Source organism: Tenrec ecaudatus, chromosome 3 (genome assembly GCF_050624435.1).
Source record: "Tenrec ecaudatus isolate mTenEca1 chromosome 3, mTenEca1.hap1, whole genome shotgun sequence".
Taxonomy (NCBI): domain Eukaryota; kingdom Metazoa; phylum Chordata; class Mammalia; order Afrosoricida; family Tenrecidae; genus Tenrec; species Tenrec ecaudatus.
In genome coordinates, this window is record NC_134532.1 from 73744805 (window position 1) to 73772064 (window position 27260).

The following is a 27260-nucleotide window of genomic DNA, read 5'->3' on the forward strand; positions in this document are numbered from 1 at the left end:
TTTGTTCATTCTTCTAGCAATCCGTGGCATAGGCAATCTTCTTCACCAACACTAACATTCAAAGACATCAATTCTTCTGCTGTTTTTCTTCATTCCTTGTCCAGTTGCAAATGCATCGGAGACAAGGAACATATGGTGGTTTGGGTCAGGTGCTCAGTGGTCCTCAACGTGACCGTCCTTGGTCAACACTTTAAAGAGGTCTTGTGCATCACGTTTGCCCAATGTCATCCCTCTTTTGAGTTCTTGACTGCTCTTTCCATGAGTATTTATGTGGATCCAAGTAAAGTGCAATCCCGCATTCTTTTCTTGTTTATCACGTTGGTGCTTCTCAGTCCATTCGGGAAGGACATTGTCTTCTTTTGAATGAATTATAATCCATACTGAAGGCTAGTGTGTTTGATTTTCATCTGTAAGTTCTTCAAACAAGCAAGGTTGGGTCTTTTGTGCATCACAGGTTATTAATGAGGCTTCTTGCAATTCTGATGCTGTGTTCTTATAATTGAGCTTTAAAAGGATTTGTTCAGCATCCAGAGAGAATACATATGGTTAAAGACTGCAGCCCGGATCCAAACCTTTCCAGATATGAAACCTGTTCGTATCCCTTTATTCTGTTGAAATGACCTCCTCTGGATCTATATACATAGCTTCCAGCCTCACAGCAACATACAGGTCACCACTTCACACAATGCAGTGATGGATGACTGGTGGTCTTTTTACTTAGACCGAATTTAATTTTATCTTAAAATTTTCATTAAAATTACCCAATGATTATGAATTATGAGATATATGCTTACTCTCTAACACCACTGTTACAGCCACTAAATTTAACATAAATACAAAGTAGTCTGGCTTTTTTATCTCATGAAAATGAGACAAATAAACAAAAGATGAATAACTAAATTATACATTAATATCATTCAAAATATGTCAGCCTGGTTACTTTATTCACTGTTTCCCTAACTTGTTGGCAGACCCCAAGATTTTAATAGCAGAGGAAAATTATTTTTATGCAAACTTTGATTATTATTCTTCTAAAAGTTCGATATTGAAACTGCTTCCATCAGGTTTTTCATGCTAATGGCACTGTAAGATTGCGACATTTGGAAAGGACCTCAGAGGTTACCTAGTGATCCTGCCAGCCAAGACAGGAATTCTTTACACAACATCGCTGACAGATTGTCAGCTAACCTTTCCCTCCACACACTCTCCATGGTGGGACAGCTATACATTTTACAGAACATATCTTCATAAAGCTGAGATTTTTATAACCTCCAATCATTAATGTGATTCACCCAGAGCAACACAGATAAGTCAGTACCTCCTCCTTCCTTCTATCAGTTTGTTAGCGATCTGAAATTTGTTGTTGGTTTTGCCCAATTGTTTTAAATTCCTTTAAGATATAAAAGTCAGTGAAAATTCTCCTGCTACCTAAAAGCCATCAACCCCATCGTTCAATGCACTTGTCATCTTGAACATCCCTTATAACGTCAGTTTGTCATACCGCGGCAACTCGCATGCTACCACAGAGCTGGAAACTACGCGGCGTGTTTTTCATATATGAGAACTCTCATCCAGATTAAGACAATTTTCAAACTGTTGGATCTCAGAAAGGACGGCTTAATGATTTTCTTCCCCTCATTAAACAATGTAAACCTTAGAATCCTAACAAAATAAAATCTAATATATTGGATTGGTGATGCTTTCTTCTCTTATCCATAGGGGGTCCTTAAGTGGAAGCCAACTCCCACAACCAATACCAACATACAAAAAGATGAAAAACAAAATTGGACACCAATGCATCATGAAGATAATGTAAAACAGAACATAGGCCATTATGCCCCTTCCTCTGTCTCCTTCTTCTTTCCTTGCCTTTTGATTACCTGATGCTTACTAAGTAGCCTGCAGGGAGCCTGAACGGCATAGTGGGTTATATGCTGGGCTGCTGACCACAGGTCAACAGTTTGAACCCACCAGCTATGCTCCATGGAGAAAGTTGGAGCTTTCTGCTCCTGTAAAGATTGGCAGCATTGAAGTCCCCAAAGAGCAGTTCTACTCTTTCCTATATGATCTCCATCAGTCAGAATTGACTCAATGGCAGTGAATAAAGTTTGTTTTTGTTTTGAAGACCTGAAGGTACTATTTTTAGCATTATAAAATTATTGCCCCACCCCACAAAAACCAAACAAACTGTATTTTAACCTTAGGTGGATTAATACACATGATAACACTGAACATCCACCAAAAACCCACTGACATTGAGTCAATTCCTCCTCATAATAACACTATAGAACCGAGGGGAATGGTTCCTAAGAGTTTCTGATACTGTCAGTTTTTACAGGTGCAGGCAGCCCCAATTGTCTCTTCCAGAGCAGCTGGCCAGTGTTCAACCCACAGAGCACAGAGGGATTACCAGCAATCACTTGCTCAAGATGTCACCGATAGCAAATAGTTGGAAGTATACATTCCTTGCACAGGCTTCTAAGAACCAAGGCATGATCTATATGCATCATCTTATTCCTGAGTCTTTAAATTACATGTCATTTTGAAGAGAATTTTGTCTCACTACTTTATACACTGGAACATGTTATTCTTTGTCAAATGCAAGATTATCCAGCAAGGTTTTATCCGAGATCTGAAGCTTTCCTTGATTCATTGCAATTAAATATAAGTATTTTGTCCTTGTCGATCCTATCCCTGACATAAATATAGTGACATGCATGAGATGTACATCGTTTCTCTGCTTTAAGAGATGTCTTGAGTTTTGTGGTGAAACATGCTTTCATTTAATGATGTTTAAAAAGTAATAATTTAGGGTACTACAACCCAACCCCTGAATTAATTCATTATTTTAAGAAGAGATAGCTCACAGTCTCGTTTGGCCGGTCCTCCATAGATGGAAAACCCATGGTAGAGGTAAACCAAAACCCACCCTCATGCATATACTAGGTAGCCAGCCGTGAAGCTCTTTGCAGTGGCCTACACCAAAGGGCAGTGCTTTGACCCTATTTGAACCTTAGTGAGTCTTGCTTTAGTTTGCTGCAGTTTCCCATTGACCATGCGGCACATATTTGTCAAGATGAACAGGTTATTATTGCATAGTTGGGGCTTCCCTGAAGGCCCACCCAAAGTACACGGTTGGAAAATGGAATGGCACATAGCCTCCCGACTTAGCTGTGTGTGTGCTTTCCATTGGTGAAATTAGGACCAAAAAATGGTCTACCATTGTATAAGGTGACTTTAATAGCACTATTGTGGCTTACTTAGTGTGTTTCTTTCTACAATATTGGGCCCTCTTAGGATTGACTTTGACTGACCACATCCCTAGGCATAGTTTGTACATTCAGTTTTATATTTTATTCTCGTCACTTTTCCCACTATTGTTAACACCAATTACCATATGGAGTAGGTAACTTTGATTACTCCTTCTGTCAAAAAAAGTAGGCATTTCTGCATCCATATTATTTCTGCTCCTCATGTAGAGCATACCCATATGAATATGATGTTTTCTTTCTCTTAAGCAAGCTCAGCATCCTCTCATGGAAGAGTCACATATACGTACATAATATCGGTTTGACTTTTAAATCACTATTGAATTGATAGGAAAGCAATTCGTTTTGTGAGGTTGGGAGAATGTGGTAAGAACAATGTGAGGCACTGTCAGGGAGCTACTGGGAGAACACATGACCTTTAAGCTGTTATCATCACCAGTCATGTATATAAATTAGGAAATAACTCATTCTACCTGGAAGAATGTTGGTGTTTTCTTAATTTTAAAAAATCTATTGATTACCTTAGAAATGTCAGCATGTTTCATAGAGACCTAAAATTGGGTCATATTGACAATAATTATGAAAAATGGATTTTTTAATCAAGGTATGATCTCTGAGAAAGCAATAACCATATAGAAAACTAAAACAGTGACTTTTATAAGTATCCAAGTCTAGGAGCCTTTATCCCTCCACAAACAAACCTTTTTCCAATGCGATTTTTAACTAGCTTTCAGTTTCTTTTTTCTAATTACATTTTTAGATTGCAACAGACAAAACACAGCATTTGAGCTAGAAATCTGAGAGACAGACACACAAACAAACAAAAACATGCACCACTCCAACTCATTTTGATTGTAGTTGTCTTCCTTTAGGACATGTTCACATCATTATGGTTCAACCCAAACTAATCTTCATTCTTGGAATCAGGAAAAGCCTTGTTGGTGTCATGCTTCTTTATTGGCTGTCACAGATGGCCACCAGAGAATTTCTCCCAGTGTTCTCCCCCCATGGTTTAATATTGAATTAAACCATAATCAGCGATACTAAAAACAGTGCTGTTCAAGGAGCTCTATTATTGTTAGTCTTTATATTTTGTTTAAAAGCTTCAAGTTTTTATTTTTATATATCTCATTCATAATTGTTCAAGAAGTATGGGCTATGAATTCTGCAGCGCTTTTAATATGATGTGAAACCATCTCTCGCCTCTTGTACTATTTTATATTCTTACAATAGAGAATACTTTTTAACTTAAAATTGCCTCCCCAACTATGCTCTAAGGAAAATAATAGCCCAGTGACATAGTGGTGTTTATTTTTAAGCCATTTGTGAGAATGTGAAATTGTCTTTGAGCAAATCTAAGAAATCAAAATTAGTTCTCATTTGCAAGCCTCTTTGATAGCATGAACTGATTAAATATCAAATCAGTATGCAAATAACTATTACTTTAAATCTTAATGTTGTGCTAATGAACTTCTGGTACTTACTGAGGCACAATCAGTTTTAATCAACTCCCTGTATTTATTGAGTAACCAGCATACACATGGTCCAGCTATAGGATACTGTTGGCAGACTCTGGCCACACTGGACTACTAGCTCATACATACAATTCTTACATATGATATACATGCCATCAGCACCACCATCACCACCACAACCACCCCATCCCCAATTGGTCTTGAGTCAATGTCAACTCCTGGTGGGGCTGTATGCCTTAGAGTAGAATTGTTCTCCATAAGATTTTCAATGACTCATTTTCTAGTGGAAGCTCTGCAGGCCTTGGTACTGAGATGCCTCAATGTACAGACTCCATAAGGCATAAAACATGTTCTGTGTCCTAGAACAGCAGTGTTCAACCTGTGAGTCACAACCCTTTGGGGGTTGAATGACCCTTTCACAGAGATCACCTGATTCATAACAGTAGCAAAAGTACAGTGATGAAGTAGCAATGGAAATAATTTTATGGTTGGGGGGGGGGGTCACCACAATATGAGGAACTGTATTAAAGGGTTGAGGCATTAAGAAGGTTGAGAACCACTGTCCTAGAAGAACTCAGTCTAATAGTAGAGACAAAACTTATTTTAAAAAGACTTATTAAAAAACCAGAACTCCCTGTCATGAGTTCCATCTGGTTAGAGTGAGGCAAGGTAACTACTCACAGGAGACAAGTGGGACTGGGAGGGGGTAATGGATGGCCTACACTTCCTTTCTGGGGACAATGAGGGGTAATGGACTGAAAAAAGTATAAAATTATTCATTTTTAATTATTGAGAATTTTAGAAATATTTAATAAACAAAAAGAGTACTACATCAAAAGGAAATAAATTTACAGAGTGTTTAGGGATTGAGAAAGTAACTTTTGAAATAATTTAAGCATCAACAGCTCAAGGAAATAGAATATTCCCAGGTCTGGATTTTGTGCCTTCATCCTTTGCCTATGGCTGTATGTAAATTTCCATAATCCTCCTAGCAATGCAATTGTATTTCTGGTGTGGGACAGTGGGCTCTTATTAATGATCTTGTCAGGATTGGCTGATCTCCTAATTTCACATCCCAACCTAGGTTTAATATTTTGAGTAGTGCCTGAAAGTTCAACTCCTTCGAGTCTTATGTGGAAATATATGGTGAAGGAGGACTCAACTATGCGCTGGCAGAAAAGTTTGCTTTGGCTCTCACTTCCAACCACTGGTAGTGGACATGAAGAATAATAAAGGTCACCTAAATGGCAAGCAGTCAAGAACTTGATTATGTATGAAGTTTCCATCATCGTAGAGTAAAATAAATAGATAAAATAATGCAGGTAGAAGCAGACTGATTTGAATATCCTTACATTGGAATGGTGAGCTCTGGGGGGATCGTGGGGTATCATTGAACTGGTAACTTCAAGATCAGGCTTTCAAACCCACCAGCCACTCCCCGGAGAAAAACAAGAATTTCTTCTCCTATCAATGTAGCTTCAGAAACCCAGAGGGAGGTCCTGCACTGTCCTGTAGGGTTGCTATGAGCTGGAATTGACTTAATGATGGTGAGTTGGTTTTTGTGGATTTTTAATGAATTGAAATGGAATACTCTGTTATCATTATAAAAGTTGACAGGGACTTCCTTTCTTAATCACCACCTTGTTCTAGAGGATGTCTTAAAAGATGTCCGTCTTCTTACTAGGTAGCTCATAATTTCTGTGAAGCCTGTCCTTCCAGTATATAGATGTTCTGCCATCACAAATAGTAGAAGAAAATTTAATGGAAAAAATGAGTAGAAGAAAATTTAATGGAAAAACCTATATTAGAATTTTTCCACTGTGCCATCCCTTGTGTGATTGGCAGGTAAAAGGTGGGAAAACAAAACAGAAAACCTTTGAACAGAGCCTCCGGGGTCTCCGAGCAACCACACAAGGAAAGGAGTTTTATTTGAGCTGTAAAATGCAGCCAGAAGTTGGCAGGCTTCTGTCATTTCCTCTTGTCCCTGGTTTGTTCAGATTTCCCAAGGTGACTAGAGGACAGCTGACTTCCGACTCAATCAGTGTTTCCTACCATAGTCACGGACAAACAATATTAATGTTACAGCAAGCACCTTTGCAGATTTAGCTTTGCCACTTCAGTATTTGAGGTGATTCATTGCCTGTAAAATATTTTACTGTCTTCAGACTAAACTGCTTCCGGTCATTTGGCATTTTGTCACGGACTAAAACATCTGACCAATGGGATCTCTCTGGGACTCGGCGTGTACATGGTCCTGAGAATCGAAAGTCCTTGAAAGCTCCTTCCTTCCTCTTCTCACCATTTAGTTCCTTCTCACTGGCATCCAGAGGGTGCCGACCTTGCGATTCTATAGGACAGGGGACCACTGTGGGTGTCCACGACTGCAACAGCTGATGGGAGTAGCACACCCCCCCTCTCTTCCGCAAGAGTGCTGGTCTCCAGCTGCAGAGCTTTCACATCGAAACCCAAGACAACCCAGAAAGGCTACATTCTCACAAGTACTACTCTTTCTTTGTCTTTTTCATACTCTCTGTTTATAAAGCACTTTGCCTGATTTCCTAAGTGGAAGTTTCCTGGAAAGTTTACTATTTGGGGAAAGGAAAGCATAATTTATATTCAGCATTTTATCCATTGTAACTTATTCATGTTAGTGGCATTTGCACTTAGATTTGCAGTCTGAATAGTTTAAACAACTTATTTCAACCGACTCACAAACTATTGAGTCTGAACTATATTTGCTGTGCTATTCTATTGGCTTTAGTGAATCAGTGTTTTTGGTTTAAAATTTTTCTACTATTAATATGACAATTAAAAAATATATGTAACATTGAGCCATATAAAACATTAAAAGCTTAAGACGGATATGATAGGTACAGTATGTTCCCAGAATAATTCATACATCAGTGTAATTCACTTTTTATACTATTTTTAAGAATTTGCTGAGCATTACTTAATCTAGCCATAAGATGTTGAAGTAATTACTCATTAGTAATTGCTAACAAATAATAATGATTGATTAGTAAATGATAGGTAATAACTTTCCTATTTGGCAAAACCAGCCTAGTAAATTTGGGGTTGATCGTTGTATTTATCATCATCTTTAGTGGATGGAAAGCTCTGAATCCATCTGTCCTCTTATTAAAGACAAGAATGTGTTCAGAGTTTGGATTTCTTTTAAATTATTTCTCAAAAATAAGTGATTGGCATTGTTGGGCACCATCTGAAAGGTTATGCAACCCATTGGATGCGTAACAGATTGAAACAGTGCACAGTCCTGTGCCATCCTCACGATTGTTATTTTAAGCACATTATTGTAGCGACTGTGTCCATCCTTGTTATTGACTGTTTTCTCTTTTACGCTGACTTTTACTTTACCAAGCATGATATTTTTCTCCAGGGACTGGTCTCTCATGTTCAAAGAATGTGAGACAAATACCACCATGTTTACTAAGCAGCATACATCATCCCAGACAGATGTGCATGTTCTTTCGTCAGTCCATGGTACTTCAGATATTCTTTACCAACACTATAATTCAAATAAATGCACCAATTTTCTCCAATCTATCTTATTCAATGTCCAGCTTTCACATGCATATGTAAAAAAATACAACTGGGTCGACACATAGTATTTCTGAGACTGTTAATCTTTATGGGATAAGGCAGCCTCACCTTTATCCTGCAGAGCAGCTGGTGGACTCAAACTGCTGAACTTGAAGTTAACAGGCCAAGATGTAACCCACTACACCACCAACTCTCCTTCTATAGAAATTGAAATTACCATGACTAATACCCATAATCCCACCAGAGCTCGCCATTTCAATGTAAAGAGATTCACATCAGTCTTTTTTAAGCGCATAATTTAATCTATTCATTTTACTCCAAGATGATGGAAACTTCATACATAATCAAGTTCTTGACTGCTTGCCATTTATGTGACCTTTATTATTCTTCATGTCCACTACTAGTGCTTGGAAGTGAGAGCCAAAGCAAACTTTTCTGCCAGCGCATAGCAGCGCCCTCCTTCACCACATATTTCCACATAAGACTCGAAGAAAGAAAGACAGGTCTTTCTAGTCCTATGAGGAGCTGCAGTCTCAGAAATCCACAGCAGCAGTTCTAGCCTGCCCTATAGGGCCACTATGGGTTGGCATCCACTCGAGGGCAGTGAGTTTTTGTGTAAACTAGTGAAAATAGTGGTTTAACCACTTTCTCTAAACATAGCTACCTAGCACCCTCATTCCTGTTATAATCCCATCCTGTAATTATAATGGTAAAGGTTAAGGACAACAACACTTTGCAATGAATGAGGCAAAGTCAGAAATCCAGAAATTTCAAAGTATCGATGAGGTGTTCTGAATGTCCACACAGGTGCTCATAGCACACGTACAAATCCACACACAATTAGTCACTCCTACATCATCAATGGAGGCACTCATTCTCTAATGATTACCGTTGAAATTAGCTGATTTGAAAGCCTCCATCCAAGCTCAATCACATATTCTGAATAAGTAGCATAGGTATAGATACAAATGCTACATAATAGAATGAAGGTGCCTGATATGTGCTGGCTCTCCACCTGGCAAACATCTGCTGTGGAATAATGCCATCATCTCTCTGTGAATGTGGTTAAGCGTGATTTAAGAATCTTTTGTGATCAGCGAGCTCCCTATAATCACAGCATTCCTTTTAGTAATAGATTTTAAGAAAAACTAGAGAAGTAAAACCAATGATGTAGCTCCTAACTGCATATACACAGGCATCTACTATTAAGTCAGTTCTCAATAAAAGCTGAAACTAACCCCCTGGGCTGTGTGTGGAATCCTCTGGTTTGCAGTCTGTGTGTGTGTGTGTGTGTGTGTGTGTGTGTGTGTATACACTCACGTGTACGTGTACTCAGACTGATCCCCAACTCTGTGTTTTCCATCCCCAAGGCAATCACTCTCCCTATTATTATGAAACATCTTCCTCTAAGCAGCACAATAGGGATAACAAAACCCATTTCTGTCTCAATTTAAGTTGAATTCCCAGCTGGAACTTGAAATGAGGCTGTAATGAACTTGAACTTGGAGCAATGATTATCTCATACATACATATAACAGTGTTAAGATACAGTAGTGGTGTTTCCAGACAGTACTCCAAAGGCATTTGGTTCTTCTGGAAAAACAGTGCGTTGGCTAGAGAGCTGGCTAGATTTGATTTGATTGCACTTCACATTTAACAGAGGATGACAGTACAGCGGCCAACACAATTGGGATATTTTAGAAGGCCTAGAGGACAACATTTTCATCAGAAGTTCCTAAATGGATGCATACAACAGAAACAGGGCTATCTGAAGAAAATGCACGGCTGTGAAAGTTGATTAGAATTACAAATTATAAAATATTTCTAAGGAACCTTGAAAATTTCTCTAGTCTTCAAATAGCTCCCTGAAACAACTTAGGCTTTTAGGAAGAAGTATTTATTTCTTAACTGAATAATGTATCATTTCATATCTTTATTACAAATGAAGCCATTAAAGAAAGATGATCAAATGAGGTCGGTGGTATTATCCTCACTCGTAGAAACGACATAACCACACTGCTGGCCTTTAGTGACGGCTTCTAGACCTGCAGATTTTGAGCAATCCAAAGACTTTTTTTCTTGCAACAAATGGAAAGAGACTTGAGACTTTGGTTAAACATTAAAAATTATATCTGATCTAAATAGAGAAACAAAAACTAGGACTGAATGAAGGCAATTGCTTTGATTTTTAACCTTTATGAACCATCATGACCTACTACGTGAATAATAATTTAAAAGCAGGTTGTGTCTCAAATGTTCCTGTGACTTTAAACTTTTTCCGAACTTTTCGGGGACAATATTTCCAAGTTTATATTCCTCTGCCACTAAATATTTACTAATAAGTATTCTAAGAAGTTTCTAAGGTCTACAGTTCTTCAGACAATCACAATTCATATTAGTCTATATATACATATATTAATATATTAACAGTAAAATGAATTTTAAAATAAAAGTATATTTTAACAAATATACAGTGAAATCCTGCAAATGACCACCCAAATCAAAGAAATTATACTCTGCCAGCTTCTGAAAGCCCTGACAGACTTATATATTAATTCTTAGGTGGTTAATGGTTGTACAACTCTTCTTGATGTGATCGAGTGTTTGAATTGTATGATATATGACTTATATGCCAATAAAAGTTCTGAGAAAATAAGATATGCATGTAAAAAAGTCTTAGGGAGACTCCTCCATGAAGAAACTTGTTTGAGTTTATGAACCCAGCACTGTGCATGTTACTGTTCGTCGCACATGCGTGATTGGGGGCATACAACCAGAACCAATTCTAAGGAAACTGAAATTACGATCTTCATTCTATAATAAACACTATAAATTCTGTCTATCACATATGAAATAAAGTCATTATGGTTAAAAGGATACTTAATGGAAGTATGCAGGGTATTCTTTGATCATAGAACTTTTTGGGTGATTAGTGTTATTTTATTAATATTTGTCCATTTATACAGAATAGAAGTAAAGAAGTAAATGATTTTATTTTAATATTTTATGCAATTGTTCTAGCTAATATTTATGAAGATAGAAGAACATTTAATTGATTATATTTAAGTAATCAGGTAGCAGTTTCTGGAGAAATAAATTTTAAATAAGTAATTCCTAGGGAATATCTAAGGACTGGTTTAATAATAAACAAGCAACATAATTTCTCTTTAGAAATCATTATGCATATTAATAATTTATTGTGCGTGTAAGTTTCCTAATTATCATCAACTCAATTATAAAAGATTGAATGCTAACAATTATTCAAGGTATAAATATTTGAACAAAAAACCCCAATAGATATTATTTTTCATTAAAAGTATTGTAGTAAACCATTATTAAAATTAAGTGGTTATTTCAGTTAGACTGAGGTAAATTATAAAATCCAATGACTCATTCTTTTGTTCATACATGATTAAATTAGCCATGAAATAAAACCAGATCAAGAATTTTTAATAAAAGCAATATTTTGAAAATAATTCTTTTTTATTTCTAAAAAAGATCAAACTCTATTCAGCACTCATCAAATTTTGATTTGTAAAAGTTAAGAGTAATGCACAGAGAAGGGATTTAATGTGATATGCATTGTTCTTGTGCATAAGTCATTAGAAAAGAGATATTAGAAATAATGGTTAAATAGACTTCTCGATATTATTACTGTGAACTATAACTTTTATAGAGAATTCTAATTTATGTTGTAGTATTTAAAATTCATGAACCATTTAGAAATATATCTTGTAGGTAATTTTATTATTATCCATTGAATAAATAACTAGAAATATTCATAATAGTATTCAAATTTTAAACAACCATTTATTGATTGATTGATATGACAGGCATGCTGAACCCATTACAAGTGTGCATTTGTGTGTGTGTGAAGGTGTGTGTATTTAACTCTCACATTAGCCTATGTGAAAAGACACTATTATCACACCCATTTTAAAGATGAAAAATATCGAAGTTTAGTGAAATAATTTAGTTGATCCAAATAGCGCAAGTAACAAGTCACGAGGTCATAATTCAAACCTAGGCTTGTCTGAATTTCAATTATATAAATTCCAGGCCTTATATAGAATGCTATATTCTCTGTATAGTAGTATCTACTAAGTATAGTAAAGGATCCGGCAACTTCATAGAATTTCAGTGTTTCATAGGATAATAGAAGGAGCTTTGGTGGCACAGTGGATTAAGCAGTGAACTGCTACCTGAAAAGTCAACAGTTCAAACTCACCAGTCACTCCACATGGCAAGGTCCTTGAAGATTTACCGCTTTGGAAGCCTTATTTGGCAGTTCTATCCCCTATTAGGCCACATGAGTCAAAATTCACTCAAAAACAATGAGTTTTGGTGTTGTGGTTTACAAGGTAGTAATCTGCATTTTAATTTTAATCAACTGTTACTCTTTCATTAATATTTCTCCAATAGCTAATATTTTCAGGTCACATAAGAAAGAGCTCATCTTTTCTTAAAGTAGAAAGGAATTCATTAAGATGCAATCTTTAAAACAAAAGACTAAGAATCCTAAAATGTTCAGCCTCAATAAATTTTAATAGTTTATTGATACATAATTCACATACCATACAATTCAATGATTTTAATATATTAAAAAGTTATACAATAATCAACACAATCTATTTTAGAACATCGTCTTCACTTATATACTCCTTATTAGCTTCTTATGCCCAACTAACCCTTCCCAGCCTCAACCTTAAGAAATTATTGTTCTAGTTACTTTCTATAGATTTATCATGCAAAAAATAACCCCACTCTACTTTATTAGACTGAGGTATTTCTGTTTTGTATGGTCATGAGTGCTGGGTCCTGTTTTGCTTTTTGCCTGGGTTTTGTATGTTTTTCTTTATAGGGAAGCAAGATTGGGGCATGGTAGGCATGGGAGGGAGGAAATGGGAAGTCAACATCAGTGGGTGCAAGAAGGAAGAAATTGCCCAATGTTGATTGTGGTGATGATTGCACAAGCCTTTGTAATGTGACTGAACTATTAAATCATATAATATATTAATGAAAGCTAAAAAACTATTAAAAATAACCCCCAACAATAATAACTAAACAAAACACAGAAAACCCTTAATGGACGAAAGCAGGAATAATAAACACTAGAAACAAATTTAAATGGCTCAAAAGGGAAAACAAAAGTTAAAATGTTAAATTTTTATCTATGTCATCGTCAATTCACTTTCTAATCCACTCTGTCTGAGGGCAAATCTATTCAAATCCTTCATCAGTGGATTTGGAGTTCATTGGAGGTGAACTCCCCTGGGTACTCTACAAATGGAATTTAGTAGTCTCAAATTTCTATATAAGAATGTCTTACGTTAAATTTGGAATTTTATTCATATAAAGTTACGTCCTTCTAGATTTTTTTTAAGGTTTTGGAAACTGGTTTTCAAGAATCATTTCCTTTATTTTTTTTTTAAGTGAAAAAAAAAAACGTATTTTAGTCATGTGGTTGTGGAGCTCACCAACAGGAAACCCTCCTTTGACTGCAAGTGGTAAAATCAGCTCCTCCGCCCCGGCTTTTCCCATGGCTATGATGAAAAGACCTTGGTTAATTGATTCGTGGTTTGGAGTCAAGATTTCATACCATCTTGCAAAATGCCATTAATTATTTAGACCACAAAAGAAATCCTGATCTACTGGTACAGTCACTTTTCTGGAAACAAATTTATTTCATGTTGACCACACAACCACAAAGCTCATATTTTATTCACATGCAACTCTTGGACCAATTCTTGAGGACCAGTCTTAGTTTTGTGAGTATTTCTTCATTTTATATTCTTCTATCAGAACTTAAAAAGTATATTTAACTTTTCTTGATACTGATACCATTACTTATCAACCCCCCTGTTGCCCTTGCCCACTTCCAATCCACTTAAAGGATTCAGTTGCAGATCACTGTTAACTATCTCCTTGTCACTATCAGTGATTAATAAATCAGTTAATTAATTAAAATCAATATTTAATTAAATAATTATTTATGATACTTGAGTCACTGCTGACATGTTTAAGAAACAATAAGTCCCACAGACCTTAATATTTACTTCTATCTCATATATTCTTAATTACACATCATTAACATAAACCCAATATAAACTACCTTGTATTTAGGCTTTATACAACTATCAAGCCAGAACAAATGTATATGTATGTAAAACAAACTACAAACTGATAAAATTTGAGTTAGCAACACTGACTTGCTATATCATGATACTGTTTTACTGAAATTAAATTGCCACTGTACACAGTGTGGTTTTTCTGTTTTGTGGTATCTAGTGGTATGACTCCTATGTAGAAATTGTAGTAGCATGTCCCATCATTCATTTCATTTCACTCTCCTTTGCTGAAAAACTTCATGAACATATTAAGGCAAACTCTCCTGTTCTCACACAGCTCGGGCAAGTTAGCACATAGGCATTGGCAAGTTAGCACGTTGTAAGCATAAGCCATGATGCATATCTCTGTTGCTTGTCACTTGCCTGAAATTTTGCCATCGCTTGTCCTCACTGTGCTTTTGGACTGGGACAGATTCTGCCACTCTACTCGCCTCTTATTTGCCTCACACTTGTATTCGGTTAGTAGTCTCCTCACTGACATTGCTGCCTCTAATCTTTCCTGTGCAACATGCCTTTATAATATTTTCAAACACATTAAAAATGTCTCAGATAGATGATGGAAAATCCTATATTTGTATAGTGGCATTTCCCTGCCTGGCTCTCCATTGCCTCACCTCAGCTGGTAGCCATGTCCTTTCACCAGACTGGGCCTGCCTTGCCCTATCACCCCTCTTTCCTTAAGTACCCATGCACACACATGTCACACACATGGAGCACATTCACAGCATTTTTTAATTAGTAGAGAATTAATATATGCATCATTCTGTAGTCCAATCGTGTCCAGCAGAAATGTATAATTGCTAATGCAATCAGTCTCCAGTTATTCTCTTTCTTCCTGGACTCCTTAACATCATCTCCCCTTTACCCCAATACCCCTCATCTTTCCTGGGCTTCATATACAAAAAAACCCCACAAAAGCATGTAACACAAATTCAAGAAGGTGACCTCCAATGACATAAATCCTCTAAGGTACACCCTAAGATGAACAAAGATTAACCAGTCCAAACAATACAAACCCAACATACAGACAATGTTGGAAACCAGATCCAGTCCAGCATGCATTGGGGGGTAGGGTGGGGTGTCAACGGACAGAGTTTTCATAGGTCAAGCCAGCTTTATCTCTTTCATCTTCCATACTCATCTCTCCAGTGCACTACATTTCATAACCACTCTCCTCCCATCCTTCAATTGTACTTAGAGGGAATTTACCAAAGGCTTACTTCCTATGCAGTTCCTACAAATGTAGCTTGGGGTCCCACTGTCTTCCACAGCCTTCTGAAAGCCAGATTCTCACAATTTAGGCTCAGATACTAATCCCTCTTTCTACTTTGGATTATATGATTTACAATCCTTTGGTGACCGATGATGGTGTGCTTCTTCCATGTGAATTCAGTTGACATCTCACTTAGATGGATTCTTGTTTGTAGACAAGCCTTTAAGATCCCAGATGCTATTTTATCTGATAGCCAGGCAACATCTAACTTCTTCACCACATTTTGCTATAGCACCCGTATCTTCTGTGTTACCTTCCTGTGGATGAGTATAGAGCAGGGCCATGATGTAAGAACTAATTGCTCTTAAATTGGAGCTAGGACTTAGTGTAAGCCCCAAACCCATTCCTGGATCTATGTTTCGTTCTTTCAATGTTCTTTTAATTTATTATTACTTGGGAGTTAATACATATATCATTCCATAGATCAATCAGTCAAGCAGAATTGTACAATTGCTTCCGTAATCACTTGCAAAACATACTTTTGCTTCCTGGGCTCCTTGACATTTTACCACAACTCCCACCCTTGTACCTCCTCTTGAAACCCTTGTTCTACTTGCTATTCCTATTGGTTTATCAATTCTGGGGTTCATCTACCAAAAAACCCAGAAAAACATATATTACAACTTCAAGAGGGTGACCCCCCCAATGACATAGAACCTCTGAGATAAGCTCTATATGAACGAACAAACAAACAAAATAAAACACAATGTCTGTCACAGATTTGTTGGAGTAAAACATATCTTAATACAACGTATAAGGCATTGATGTAGCAAGACCTTATTTGTCCACCTACCAAAGGTTCACCAATCTTGGTACAACTGTCTTCTGATTCCTCTGACACCATGTACTTTCTCACTTAGCTCAAGTTACAAGTATGTCTGAGGTAGAGTCCAGTTCCCCCAGTGGAGCTCCTGCATGGGATCTCACTGAGGAAGCCTCTGGAGCCTGCTGTGTGCCTTGAAGATCCCAGTGTTCCACAGCACCCATAATGGGCCCACAGGATGCTTACAGAAGCTAGGGTCTATGTGGCCCATTCAGTGCATGCCACCAAAGGAACACCCCACACCGAGAGTACCCCAAAGCATTTTCAGTCACTCTTCCCTCCAGCTGGAGGTCAGTCCTCCCACCTTTCCTACCAACTGACATGCATTTGGGTTCCCCCAGACATTTTGGCTCCCTTTCCCCTCTCCTGCATTGCTGTTCCCCATCAGTGTCCCTCCCCCCTCTCAGGGTTGTCTGTCAGTCTGGGGGGACCTCATCAAAGATTTACATGTCAGCTACTCAGTAGACAACCACCCCTACCACTCCCTTGACCATTTGATCCCAACTGATGTGAGGCAAGTGTCCAGTCAAGTGACCTTCAAAATATTTACCTAGAGCGTATGGTTCATTGGCACCAGTCAGTCTCTCTACCAGGCTGTCTGCCCCTCCTAGCCAGCAGACTGCAGGCCCTACAAGCCTGAGCTTGTGCCAATTTTGCTGCTTGTTCCTACAGCAGTGAACCATACAGTATTTGTCTTTTTGTACCGAACTTCACTCAGCATAATGTCTTCCAGATCCCTCCACGTCTTGAGGTGTTTAATGGACTCATCTCTGTTTTTTAGGGATGCATAGTATTCCATTGTGTGCATATGATAGAGTTTCTTTATCCAATCTTCTACTGATGGGAATTTAGGCTGTTTCCAGTTTCTCGCTATTGTGCACTCTGCTGCAATGAACACGGGGGAGCAAACATCTGTTCACGATCAGATTCTTGTTTCTATTGGGTACATGCCCAGTAATGGTACTGCTGAGTCATATGGTATTTCAATTGCCATCTGGTTCGGGTATTGCCATATCTCCTCCCACAGTGGTTGTATGTATTTTTAAGTCAACTAGCAGTAGAAAACTGTTCCAATCCCACCATACCATCTCCAACATTTGTTGTTCTCAGTTTTTTGGTGGTGTTTTTTAATTGGGCTATATTTATGGGTGTTGGGTGGTATCTCATGGTTGTTTTGACTTGTATTTCCCAGATGGCTGGTGAATAGGTTCATTACCTTGTGTGTTTATTAGCAATTTGAATGTCATCTTTTGTGAATCATCTGTTCAGGTCCTTTGCCCATCTTCTCAGAGAGTTATTAGTTTGTACTTTTCTTGTTGTATACTTGTAAAATACTGTAGATTTTAACAATTAGTCCCTTGTCTTTATGTCATTACTAAATATCTTTTCCCATTCTGTGGACTCTCATTTTACACTTTTAATAAATCTTTACATTTAGGTCTTTGAGACACCTATAGTTTCTTTTTGAGCATTGGGTGAGATATGGGTCTTGTTTCATTCTTCTACATGTGGATATCCAGGTTTTCCAGCACTATTCATTGAAGAGGGCAACTGCTTCCCATTTAATGATTTTGGGGCCCTTACCAAAAATCAGTTGTCTGTGTATATATGTCTTAGTTCTGAGTTTTCTGTTCAGCTCTATTGGTCTGTGTATATATCATTGTACTAGTACCAGGCTATTTTGACAATGGTGGCTGTAGAGTAGACCATCTACTATGTTCTTTATGAGGAGGTCTGTGGAGATCCTGTGCTTCTTCCATCTCCATATGAAATTACTAATTAGTTTTTCCATTTCTATACAGAATGATATTGGAATTTGGGTCAGGATTATATTAAATTTGTTGATTGCTTTAGGTAGAATTGACACTATTTTGTCTTCCAGTCCACAAACACGGGGTATTCTTCAATCTGTGTAGATCCCTTTGGTTTCTTGTAGTAATGCTAGAAGATCACAGGCCAGTGAGTGGAATGTCTTGTGGATCCAGTGGAAGTGGAAGTATCTCAGCACTGGCAGGGGTCTCCCTGTGGCTTCTCCAGCTCCAGGACTTTGGTTCTATCAGTGTCACTTCAAGTAAGACAAAGCAGAGTGCCAGTAGGTCTGGCCTCCAGTGAGCTGTTTATCTCCGTTGCACCTCCAAAATGAGGAGGACATCAAGCTTTGACCTAATTGACAGGCTAGACTCACCCCTTCACTCTTAATATTTGCAATGATGACACCAGATTATGTAACTACCATATATATGTCTTAATATGTTTTTTTGTTCGTTTGTTTTGGTGGGGGTGGGGGGTTCTCGCTACTTCCTGAATGGTTATCATTTCTTCCTTTGTAATATTGGAGAAATTTTCTTCCAAGAATTCCCTTATTATTTTAACTGCAGTCTTGTTTTTTTTTTTTTTTTGCAGTCTTGTTTTTCCTTGCTCAGGCCCCTTAATAATTTGAATATTATTCTGCTTCATGGTATCCTGTATCTTCCTCAGGCTTTCTTTAGATTGTTTTGCTCTCTCTTTGGTTGTTTCTCTCATTTTCTGAATTCTGCTTTGTCGTCTTTGAGTTTGCTGATTCAATTTTCCATTTCTTCCATTCTACTGGTCAGGTCATTTACCTTGTTCTCATTTCTTCTACCCCATACCTTAACTCCTGAATTTCCTTTGGGTGTGAGGTTTCTAGTACCTCCATTTTTTTCATCTGTTTCAGAATTGGTCTCTTAATATGTTGCATGGCCCTACGTAACATTTTATTGTAGTCTCCAGCTTCTTTTGTGTACTCCATTGGGTTGGGTAATCTTCAGTTGTTGGCACTTGATTTTCTGTGGTAACTGCTGGTGGCTATTGTTTGATGCACACTGGCTGAGCTGCAGTTAATGTTTAGGCTTCTGTGTTGTATGGGGAAAATGTTGGTTCTTTAGGATATGAGGATTAGATAGATTCTGGAAATCATATTATGTGTAGATGAACAGGAAGTGTTCGTTGGGTGGGTGGGAGGAAAAGGATATAGGTACTCAGGAGTAGTTGGCAAGTGATGGTATTAATCATAGGAAATCTCCCTGTAAGTATCTTAATTTCTGATGGGTTGGAGAAGAGGGCCGTGCTGCTGAGTTAGAGGAAGCCCTGTCTTGAGGCACTGGTGGTTGGGGTTGATGAGGGGTATATTAGGTCGACCAGAGGTACTTATTGACTTTTGTATTATTTCGGGAGAATGCAGCCTTTCTGCTGTTGTGTTTATATCAGATGGCCCTTTTATTGTGGATTTCTGCATGACTCAGTACTATCTACACCTTTAGTGTGGACCCCGGGTGGAACTAGACTACTGTAGTTCAGGAGGAGGAGACTCTTCCACCCAGGATGCGATGCTGGAAAGGACAGCGGGTCCCAGTGTCTACCTGTTGCCTAGGTGAGGGAGGGAGAGGGAAGCAGCTGTGAAACCAGGGAATGGTGGGTTTTGCACCCTCTGGCAGGAAAGAGTTTTGTGGGTTTCTTTCTCTAAAGAAAACCCAACAACCTCTGATAGCCATCTGTGAGGTCAAGATAATTTTCCCGTCTTACTGGGGCCGGATCCCTTTTGAGATAACTATGTGTGTCTCTCTGGAGTGTGTGTGTTGGGGTGTGTGTGTGGGGGGGTGTATCTCCAGTAAAAGTTAGCAGTTATAAAGCTCTATTCAGCAGGCCACACGGGCTCTAGCATCCAGGACATCCAGAGATCTGTGCAAGTGTGGGGTCTTGGCCTATCTTGGGATATTTCACCTGCTGGCAGGCTGCAGAACCAGGGGGAAGGGGAGGAGACTCACAGTGGCCATCCCACTGATCCTGATATGTCGGGGAATGGGAAGCCCACTGGAGGGTATGGCAAAAAGGGAATGCTGTAGGTGAATTCATGGTGCATTCAGTGGGGCACGGGACCATGACCGGACTCTTAAGGGAAAGTTTGTCTTGGGATATTTCACCATGCTGCTGGGTCGTAGAATTAGGGGGGAGGGGAGAATGCCGGAAGTTGCCATCCCAACTGATTCTAGTACCCCATCACATTTTCTCTGGTTTACTGGGTACATACTGTCCCAGGTAGATTTCACCCACCCTAGGTGGCACAAATGACTTTAAGCACTAGATTAGTGGCCAAAAGGTTGACACCTACGAAAACAGGCCCAACAACCTGCTTCTGAAAGCATACAGCCCTGATCGCCCTGATGACTAGTTTCATTCTACATATCATGGAGCAGCATGGGTATAAATGGACTCCACAGCAGCAGACAACAAGAACAGACAGATCCAAGACATTATGGGCAGGCGCTGCAGTTGGTATAATTTCTTGCATAAAGCACGATGTAGAGAAGCAGTTATAAACTAGTTGTTAAGAACACAGGTGTGTGAGTCTGAAGGAACTGTACTCAAACCTTATTTCTACTTCTTACTACCAGCATCAGCTTGGGACATCATGTACTCTCTTTTCTGAGTTTTACCACTTACAGAATAGATCATAATGCCTACTTTGTAGTAGTGATATAAAGGTAAACGGAGCTTATTGGTATGAGGGAATAAGAATTTGTGACATGCACCGGGTGGTGTCTTATGAGAGGGCTAGCCAGAGGTCAGCTAGGTGTGGCCTCCAGCTGCCCGTTTTCCAGCCCACATTCCCACAGGAATGTGCTGGCATCATAAAACCTGAGGACTGAGCAAAAACTCTCCTCTCTGTGAGGGATGAGACATGGGGGAGACATCCGGCTTCAGTGTGCAGGAGCTGAAGAGTATGCTTAATCTAATTTTCTGTGCAAAATCCCAACGCTGTACCCCGTGGACTACTAATGAGCTTCTCGTCCTCCTCTGGGGGCCTCAGCTTTCTCATCTGAAAAAGGAAGCATTGGACCAGTTGATCCCGAAGGGTCCCTTGTAGCTCCAACAATCTGAGTTTGAAGAAGTGCTTTAAGCCAAATAGAGGGAGCCTAAACAAAAGAGAGAAATGGTAGAAGATGTTTTCTTCCTTCAACTCTGTGTCTTTGTGTCTTGCTCAACTGAACAGAATTGTCGATACGGATTGAGATTTCTCACTGATGTGCAACAAATCACAAACCAAGTGGGTGAAACAAAGAAGCTGAGGTGCCCTTAGAATTCTCTCAGATCTATTAGAATGGAACTTTGAAGCACTTTATTTTAATCAAAAAGTTGAGTCCAAGCAATTATCATGGTTTTATCACTATGGGCTCTGCGTGATACTCGGTGCAATCCCCGATAGCCATCGGCTTGGCAAACAACACAGACACGCCAGGAATTATGACAGGGAATGGTTGCAAGTGTCAAAATGACGGCTGTGCCAGATGATCAGATTCGGTACAGTTCAAAATGGAATAAAAGACGGTAAAAATCAGTCTATCTACATACAAAACTATATGTGATATATTTTACATAATATATAACTACAGAGGCACACAGCTGCTAAACTAAATAAAGGGTTGTGGTTTAAATACACCCAGCAGTTCTTCATTAACAGGATAAAGATTTTGCAACCTCTTCCCTAGAGATTGTCCTAAGTCACCCTACCAGGCAATTGTATATTGCCCTGTCACATATGGTTGCTATTATTTGGAATTGATTTGATGTCACAGAACACACTTAAATGTATTTTATATATGCAGACACAGATATGTATATATAGTTATATAGAAAAGGGGCTTCAAAAAGTTCTTGGAAAATTGGAATTGAGAAATTTTCACCTTGAGGTAGAATTCATATTGAGAATTGTAGTCTTTGCTAACATTCAATAACTACTTTTAGTCCAATTTACTCTGAAGAAACAAGGGAGTACCATTTGCATATCACAGGTCCTCATGTTGTGTGTATGAGGCCAGGTTGTCTAGAGAAACAAATCCTGTGACACTCATGTGTGGACAACACAGAACTTTATATCAAGAAGCCACTTTGCATCCGGAAAGCAACACAGCTCAGTGTACAGCAAGCCCATAGGTCCAGTGCTAGCTGGGGTCCTCTTCCATCTGGTGGAATGGATACTGAACGGTAAATCCAGAAGCTGGGAGATCACAGGATGATGCATGCAGAGCCACATAGATCAAAGTTTAGTGGGAACAAGGTCAGGGGTCAGCAGCAGTCAGGATCAGGCAGCCCACATGGGGTCAGCCCCGGAGGCAGACATAGAGCCAAGTGAAGTCCCAGTGAGGTGAGGAGCGAGATGACCTCTACTCACCGTGTTCTTATAGAAAAGGCTTATGACATCGAGGTGGTTTCATCTGGCTACAACTTTATAAACAGGTAGAACTCCATCCCCAGCCAGGTGTGTCTAGGGGACACAATCCCTAACTACCACACTGTTTTTCATCACATAAGTTAGACCAGCAGTTCTAAACTTGTGCGTCACAACCCCTTTGGGGGTTGAACAACCCTTTCTCAGGGGTTGCCAGATTCATAACAGTAGCAAAATTACAGTTATGAAGTAGCAATGAAAGTAATTGTATGGTTGGGTGGGGTCACAACAACATGAGGAAATGTACAGAAGGGGCATGGCATTAGGAAGGTTAAGAACCACTGGTCTAGACTCTGATTACTTTCTTAATACACAGATTAAATAAGTATGAAAGGCTAGAACTCTGACACACACCTTTCCTGACTGTAAGGCATATAGCATCCCCTAATTCTGCTTGAACTTGATCTATGTACAGGTTTATGTAAGCACAATTAATCATAAATTAGGTACTCAATAATTGTGTCATGAAAAAGAAAGTGAATTAGATAGCCTGTTCGCATGTTTTTAACTCACCATTTCCCCAACTTATTTAATTACAGATATATTAGGAAATGTTTTTATCGTGGAATTGTAGTCTGTATCCTTAGAGGGGCAGAGAAGGATAGTTCCAAAAAAGGAAAGAGGTCCATGGTCAATCAATAGTAATTCATGGTGGACCTGAATCAGTTTTAAAAAGGAAGATAAACGCTGATCAATGGGAAAGGAAGTAACAGTAAAGAAGCACGTCTTTAAACCAGCCGTATGTAAGTCACAGAATCTAGTGCCAGAGAAGTAAAGGCCATCAGCCATTCTTAGAAATTAAAAGGGAATGCCAACAATGTCTTCTAGCACAATCATCCTGACAGTCATGTGTGTTGATAAAGTGCCTCTCAGTAGTAGTGCTTATGTTTATGTGATTGTTGGAAGGCTTCAAAGCAAATAACCATCTGACAAAAGGAGTCCGTCCAGAAAAAAATATATACGCGGTGTTAAAATTTGTATGTGATCAGACTTTGTAAACTCTTGGGATCTATCCAACATTGCTTTCAAAATTCTATGCACACAAGCTACCTGAAACAAATTATCACCAGCACCGGGGTTCTTATTTATTTTGACATTCATAGTTAGTTGCTAGGAAATTCAGTTTGGCTTCAATCTTAATTTTCTCCATGAATCCTTGAGACTATACTAAAAAAAAATACTGATGACATCACAAATGGAAAGATGTGCGTGAAGTTCTTAATGAGCTTCCTTCTCTGCATTCTTTCCCTCTCCCCCTCTGTTCTTGGTTGGTTCCACTGAGATGCTTATTGCTCCTAGAGATCCTGTTATTAACCAGCGAGGACCTGCACCATCTTCACTACAGTGTCTGTGTTTGAGCCCATTGCTGCAGCCACCACTCCATTCTATCCCACTGAACGCTTTTTGTTTATCCTCTAATTCACCGAGCATGATATCCTTCTCCAGGGGCTGGCCCCTCCTGAGAAAAGTACTTGAGATGATGCCTCACCATCCTCATTTTGGAGCATTCTGCGTAAACTTTCTCCAAGACAATTGTGTGTGCTCTTCTGGCTGTCTAGTTATACACAATAGGCTTCATAAACACCACCGTTTAAGTGAATTACTTCTTCTCTGGTCTTTTTCATTCATTATCCAGATTTCTCTTAAACATGGGGCTATGAGAAATATTGTAGCTGGAGCCAGGCTCCCCTTAATCTTCACAATAACATCTGTAACATTTTAAGGAGGTTTTGTGCAGTAGATTTCCAAGTGTAATAATTTGTTTGATTTCTTGACTCCTGCTTTTGTGAGCATTGAATATGGATCACAGGACAATGAAATATTTGTCAACTTCAATCCTTTCTCCATTGACCTTGATGTTGTCATTGGCCTACCTGTGAGGCTTTCCCCCCCCCCTCTGTATGTTGAGGTGTAATCCATATTGAAGGCTGTCACCTTTGCACGTCCTTAGTAGATACATCACGTGCTCTTTGCTTTCGGCAAGAGAGGCAGTGTCAACCTGTATCACTGTTTGTTAATGAGCCGCCTGCCGATGCAGATGATGTATTTTTCTTCACGTAGCCTAGCTTCTTAGAGGTTTTGCTTCTCATAAAAATTAAGTAAATGCTGTGAAAAGAATCCAACCATGGCACACACCTTTCATTATTTTAAACCACACAAGATCCCCTTATTATTTTTGAACCGTTTCATCTTGGTTTATTCACAGGTTCCACATGCTTAGTTCCAACCCTCAAATCAAACTCACCACCACTGAGTCAATTCTGACGCATAGTGACCCTATAGGACAGATTAGAACTGCCCTGGTGGGATTCCACACTCTGTTTATAAAAGAAAATAGGAAGCCTCATCTTCCCCCCCAGAGCAGCTGGTGACTTTGAACTGCTTTCTTCACAGTAATATCCATACTTATGATGTCCACACTCAGATGCCTTAGGTAGCCAGTAAAGCACTGGTGAACATCTTTCAGATATGATCTGTATTCAGTCAAGATCCATCTGGCATTAGCAATGATGCCTTTCTTCTCCTCTAAATATCTCTTGAATTTATATATATAATTTATGGAAGTTCACAAGACACCTAAAACTCAGTTTCATCTTTATATGAATGTGGGAATGCTTTATAGGGTAGTGGCCTCCCACTTACCAAATATTTTTTCATAAACTATGAAATCTATTTTATGGCCAATTTTCAACCCATAGAAACCCTGTTCTTTTTTTTAAAAAAGCTAATTATGCTATATTTAAGGTTTTTTTGGGGGGGGTTGCTCTATAAGTATTATTTTCTCTGTGCCCATAAAAAATTCACCCAAATGTCCTAAAACCATCTAACCAGCCTTGGTGTACCATCTCAACTGTGTGGTTTAAATAGCAAGGAAAGCTGTCTCCTATTCTTACCAATCATTCATCAGCTTAAACTAAGCTGAATTTAAAATTCTAAAAGTCATGAACTATAAGTAACTCAGTCATCAAGCCCAATGGGCTTTACTTACGTTGCATCCTCTTCAAAGATTTGACACACGGACCACTTCACCATAATGAATGTTTCTCTTTTCTCATTACCTTCTGCATTTGAGAGTGTGTTAGTCTGGGTAGACTAGAGAAACCAATCCAGAGATACTTATATGTGTAAGAGAGAACTTTATATCAAAGCACAATTGTATGTTAAGAAACCATCCCAGCCCAGTCCAGATCAAGTCCATAAGTCTGATATTACCCTAGATGTCAATACAAGTTCATAAAATCCTCTTTAGCTCAGGCAGCCATGCAATGATGCTGGAAGATCACAGGCTAGTAAGTGGAAAGTCTTGTGGATCCAGTGGCAGTGGAAGCATCTCAGCGCCAGCATAGGTCTCTAAGTGGTTCCTCCAATTCAAGGGCTATGACTGTGTCAGTGTAGCTTCATGTGCCTTGTCAGCAGGAAGAGGAAGCAGAGAATGAGTCCCACCTCCAGGGAGGAATACAGGAATTCCCAGAATCCTCAGGAGAAGGCCATGCCCCCATGGAGGCCTCATTGACAGGCTAGACTCCACCCCTTCGCAGGTTGACAGGAGATGATGTAACTGCCATAGGACTATTCATCTCTTTAGTTTTACAAATCCAGAATTCTCCTTATTTTCATCTTTAGACTTTGTTTATGTTTATCATATACTTTCTCCATGGACAACTCTATCAACAGAGTCGAGTCTTGTGGACCACGTCCAAATTTATGATATGTATCTGTGATATCTATTCTGTCTAGAGCAATCTTTCCTTATCTGTTAAGTTCTACCACAAACTTTAAACAAACTCACTGCCGTTGAATCAATTCTAACTCAGTGACCCTACAGGACAATGAAAAATGTCCCCTCTGGGTTTCCCAATATGTAACTTCTTATGGGATTAGAAAGCCTCATCTTTCTCCCCAAGAGAGGTGATTTTGAGCTGTGACCTGGTCTTGAGTGGCCCATCCTGTAACTACTACCCCACCAGGACACCTGGACCTTAAACTTAGTTTAATGGATTTCTCCAACACAATCTGAAACTTTTTTGTTTTTTCATAACTTTGTTCTCTTCCTGGTATCCCCTGACCTTGACTATCAACAAGAGGGTAATCAAGAGTACTTCTGCAAAATAATAGAAAACTTTATTAAACAAAAGTGGCATGGTGTGAAGCTATGGTTTCTCAGCGTATCTGCCATGCCGGTTTATACACATTTAAAGAGAGTTTTTCCACCGTTCTAATACTTCCCTGAAGAATTCTGTACTCTTCCATTTACATCAAGCAAACCAGAAGTTTGGGCATCCTCAAAGGACCCAGCTTGTGTTCACTTTTATTGCTGTCATTATTCCAAACTCTCCAAGTTGTTTACACGTTCTTCATGGACTCCAGGGCAGTGAGTTTGGTTTTCTGTTCAAGCCCACCTAGTTTCAAGCTCTTAAAATTCTTTCCAGCTATTACTGCTTCTTCAGTTTGTTTCTCAGAAACTGTTTTCTATGGCAGAGATT

At 38.8% G+C, this 27260-nt stretch overlaps 1 protein-coding gene across 3 annotated transcripts in view; it reads left to right on the forward strand.

Annotated features, from left to right (window-relative positions):
- The window catches only part of INPP4B (inositol polyphosphate-4-phosphatase type II B), a 975417-nt gene that overhangs the window by 919602 nt on the left and 28555 nt on the right, over positions 1–27260 (forward strand). The window lies entirely within an intron of this gene.